Below are 5,671 nucleotides of genomic sequence, written 5' to 3' on the forward strand. Positions count from 1 at the left end.
TGCTTCTTGCAATCAGTCATATTGAACCGCTCAAGAATATTGGTAATATATTTGCTCTAGCTGAGCCAAAGTTTCCTACCAGCCCCATCTCTCCTGATTTCCATCCCCAGAATAAATTTAGCTGCCCCCAAATCTTTCATCTCAAATTACAAGGACAACTGTGATTTTAAATTTGAGACCATTCCTTTATTATTGCCTATAAACAACATATCATCTGCATATAATGCAATAATAAGTATTTGATCATCTTTAATTTTATAGTACACACATTGATCTAATTTAGACATCATAAAACCCAAAGATAAGACATATGAATCATACTTCTGATACCACATTCTGGGTGATTGTTTCAAACCATAAAGAGACTTCTTAATCTTACAAACCAAGTGTTCTTTACCTTTCTCCACAAAATACTCTGACTGGGACATATATATTTCCTCTTCAAGATCGCCATGTAGAAATGCTATTTTCACATCCATCTGCTCAATTTCAAAATCATGTGCTGCTGCAAGTGACAACAAAAATCTAATGGATGTTAGCTTAGCTACAGGAGAAAAGATTTCTCCATAGTCAATCCCTTCTTTTTGAGAATACCCCTTTGCAACCAGTCTTGCCTTGTATTTGTCAATTCTTCCATCTAGACCATACTTCTTCTTAAATACCCACTTACAACCCACATGCTTTCTACCTTTATGCAAGGGTACCAGATCCCAGGTTCCATTTTTCTCCAATGACTTCATTTCATCTTTCATGACTTCCAACCAAGAATTTGAATCTGGCATATTAATTACTTCATTCACGATTCTAGGCTCATCAACATCAGTAAGCAAAGCATAGGCACAATTAACATTCAACATTGAGTAATTAAACCTTTTTGGTGAATAACCGTACCTATCAGGTTGTCATCTCTCCCATGTGGATCTCCTTACTTCCTGTGGTGAGTCTTCATGAGGTTCATGATCATGTTCTTCTGAACTTGTAGAACCACTCGAGCTATCCTCACTCTCAGACATATTTGGATCTTCAGTCTCAAACACATTTGGGGTTTGTAATAAAGGGATTTTAACTGCTTCTTTTCCTTTTTCGGCTTTCCCTAGTTGCGGATCCGTAGATACAGGTTTCATCTCATGAAAGATAATGTTCCTGCTATACAACACCTTTTCAGTGAGAGGGTTCCACAATTTGTATCCTTTCACACCAATGTCGTAACCAATGAAGATGCATTTCACTGCTTTGTTATCCAATTTTGACCTTCTCACATTAGGTACATGAGCATATGCCTCACAGCCGAAGACACACAAATGTCTCAATGAGGTCTTCTTACCAGATCATGCTTCCATAGGCATTTTGTCGACTAGTGTTGCAATAGGAGAATGATTCAACAAGTAACACGCTGTAGCCACTGCTTTAGCCCATAAATTTTGCTCTAGACCAACATTGCTCAACATGCTTCTTTCTCTCTCCATCAAAGATCGATTCAACCTTTCAGCTACTCCATTCTGCTATGGAGTATAAGGCATATTCTTATGCCTCTTAATTCCATGATCTACACAAAATTTATCAAAATCTGCATTGCAAAACTCACCACCATTATCCGTTCTTAAATATTTAATCTTTCCCCCAGTCTGATTTTATACAAGGCTTTTAAATTTCTTAAACCAACTGAACACTTCTGATTTACTCTTCAAAAAATAAATGAATGCTCTTCTTGAATAATCATCTATGAACAACACATAATATCTTGATTTGGACAAAGAAGGAACATCCACAGGACCAAATACATCAGAGTGAACATAGTCCAGCAAACCAGAAGACTTTTGAGGACTAGAATTGAACACGGCTTTGCTTTTCATATATACAATGTTCGCAAAAATCAAACTCAAGATTACTGTCAATTATCCCCTCAACCAGGTTTTTATTCTTCAAGGTTTTTAAACCTTTCTCGCCAGTATGGCCAAGTCTATAATACCAGAGCATTGTTTTCTCTGTTGGAAGTTTAGCTTCCATTGAATTCACATCGTGTGTTTCCATAGCAGCTTGATTGGACTTTAATGAGATACTATTACAGCACATGGGTTTTGCATCTAACCTATATAGTGTTCCAATGCATTCACACTTAGCTAAAACAATAGAACCCCTGGTCATCTTACAACCATCATGCACAAAAGTTACCTGAACTCCAACATCATTCAGTTTGTTGATGGAGAGTAAGTTTCGAGCCAGAGCAGGTATATGAAGTACGCCATCAATTCCCTTTACTCTACCATCAGGGAACTGAATTCTAACTCTTCCCCTTCCAACGATATCTAGTGTGGAATCACTTGCTAGAAACACCTTTCCTCCGTCATATGGTTCATACTTTGAGAACCACTCTTTATGAGATGTCACATGGAATGATGCTCCAAAATCGACTAGCCATATATCATCAGATACAGGCACTGCCAAGGCTGCTACAAAGGCATCAACATCACTCTAAGAAGATTTAGTGTCAGAAGTACATTTCTTCTTCTTCTTTTTCTCCTCTTTGCAATCCTTCTAGATATGACCACAATTCCAATACTTTACCTTGGACTTCTTTCCACGAGTAGAGGATCTCTCCTATGAATTTGACTTTGTGTTCTTCTTCTTGCTTTTGTCCTTAGATCTGCCTCGGACAATGAGAGCTTCTTTAGCTACCTCAGAGGATTTCCTTCGCATCTCTTCTGACAAAAGTGCAGCAACTACTTCACCCATTTTAAATTGGTAGTAGTACTTCCGATGGCCATCACAAGATGACCCCATGAATCAAGCAAAGAACTCAGCAAAAACATACAATGCTCCTCTTCACTAATGGACACACCAATAGAAGTTAACTACGCAATCACCATATTGATCGTATTTAGATGATCTACCACAGATGTTCCTTCGTCCATCTTTAGAGAGTACAACTTCTTTCTCAGGAAGAGCTTGTTCACCAAAGATTTTCCTTGATAAATGTCTCCCAACTTCTTCTGCAAAGATTGTGCAGTTTTCACTTCACGGACATTCAACATAACAGAATCTGCAAGGCTCAATCTTATCAGCCCTCTGGCATTTTGATCTGCTAGATCCTAATCTTCCTGCTTCATGCCTAGAGGCTTGTTGCTAGACACAACGATCCACAGATCTCGGTCAACCAACATGTCTTGAACTTTAAGTTTCCACACCTCAAAGTTTGTGCCATTAAAATTTTCAATGTCTATTCTCCTTGACGTGCCAGCCATCTCAATTTCCAGACACAACCGATAACAACTTCGCAAACTCCCACTGACAACAAATCGACACAAAAACCAACCCTAACCAACAAGGATAACAACACCTAGCCAGGCTCTGATACCACTTGTAAGGAAATCTATGGTGTGGAAGTGCTCTCCTAATGCCAATTCGTAGAGGATGTAAGCAACAATATCTATCTACTTGCTAAATTTTAGAATCTTGAGATGACTTAAACAGAAGAATAGAGAACATATAAAAAACATGCACTTATACACAGAGATTTTTACCATGGGAAACCCTTTTGAAAGAAAACCCACACACCAAAAAGCCAAGCATCTCCCTTGTATTATAGTAAATAAAGTTACATACAATTGACAACAAGCTTTTTGCACAGGCTTAGATTGTATTACAATCAACCCAAATTACTATCACACTCATTTCCTAATGAAACTTGTAGTAGTTTATACACACTACAGTCCGTTATGAAACCAGGTGCTTTAACTATCACTACACAAAAAATGGTTACTGACAACCTTGTCACTCATCCATCCATCTGGTGGGCATCAAACTATGTACGGACACCACCATACAATGGATGCTACACCATGGTCATCGTACACCATTGGAATCACCGTATGGGTCAGCATTGGCAACTACCGGAACCACCGTATGGGTCAAGATTGGCAACTACTAGAACCACCGTATGCATCAGCATTGGCAACTACCGAAATCATGGAATCACCGTACGCATCACCATTGGCAACTACCGTACGAGTTAACTCAATACGTACGAGGCAACAACCGTATGGTATGTAGGAGACAACAACTGTATGGTACATACGGGTCCATACGCACTTCAACACCCTTTTCATATTTCTCTCTTCTGTATTTCATTCATCGTGTAAAAATTAACTTTTCCCTAAAATACATGCACAATGTTACATTGCGACAACCATAACATACTTCTATTATCTTTAGACCATCACAAATTCTCGCACAAGAAACTAAGCTGAATTTTCACACAATTGACTTTCACTTACATTATGTTGCCTCCATTCAATGCACTATTTATTTATTGAATTCGAATTGTTGATTTTGAATGCTCATTTGTTGTTCAGGTTCCTATTCTACAAAAGCAATATTCAATCCTTATATACAACATCACCACTTTTACAAACAACCTATACAAGATGCATCATCAAAAGAAAAAAGTTTCTAAGTGTTACAATAGTCATCAATATTTCACTTCAAAATGTATATTGACATCAACAAATTAATCAGTCCCCTAAATTTTGTCTAGTTAAACAGTACAATTTTTATTCTCTTGTGTTCTGTAGAATAAATTATGAAATACTTTATGTCATGATTAACCATGTTAAGTTATTATACATTTTCCGAGATTCCAATCTTTTGTGTTAAGTATTATTTTAAATTGATTTTAGTTTTAAGACACTATTTCTCTCTATGCAAGTACACAAACTATTATTAATTTAGCTTTCTTTCAATCTCTCAAATGTTTCACCACTAAATAGGAATCAAATTTCTCTATTTATGATGCCACATTTTTATAACCAACTTCTGTAATGTTCTCATCATTAAGATCTATATTTTCTTTTACTTTTCTAAATATAATTTTTTATGTTTCAACTTACTTTAATTTCATATAAATATTATGCTCATTCAACATATTAAGTAGTAAGGTTAACACATATTCACATTTTCATATATAAATAATTTTCTAATACCATGTGTTACTTCTTGTCTGTGTAAAACTCAAATCATACTTTTTAATCAACATTTTAAAAAATTCAAGCATTTATCTAAAATAGTCATATCTCTTAAAGAAAATATTAGAATTTAGTTTCTCGTGTTTGCTTTCCTTAAAGCTCTTAACTAATATGGCATGGCTTGCTCTATGCAACACATAAAAAGAAATTAAAAAGATAATGAAAGCCACCTCTATTTTAACGTACCAGAGTTTGCTTCAAACTTTACAAATGATAAAAAACATTCAATAATATCTACTGCACAGACAACTTTTACAATATTACCATCTATTTGTATCATCACTTGAACAAAAAAATCAAGTTTCTACATCCAACATATAGATAACTAATAACATATCTCTTGAACAAAGTGATCATTTTAATTAATTCAAGAATGGATGATTAAAGATAACCCTAAAAGAAATAACTAAAAAGGGTTCAAAAGTAAATTTGTCTTTCTAGCTACCTCCCTCAGCAAAGTGACTGTTAGTTTCAAACAAACGGTTCCATCTGCCAACTAGATCATAATTTCAAATTTGATTTTTAAATTACATATAAATAATAATTGATTTTATTAGTGCTTATCATAAATTGAAGTATACTATTTAAATTGAATGTAAATAAAATCTATTATTTTAAATTCTTTACGTAATAAAATCTTAGTCCTCTTT

This window comes from Cryptomeria japonica, chromosome 2, assembly GCF_030272615.1.
Source record: "Cryptomeria japonica chromosome 2, Sugi_1.0, whole genome shotgun sequence".
Classification (NCBI taxonomy): domain Eukaryota; kingdom Viridiplantae; phylum Streptophyta; class Pinopsida; order Cupressales; family Cupressaceae; genus Cryptomeria; species Cryptomeria japonica.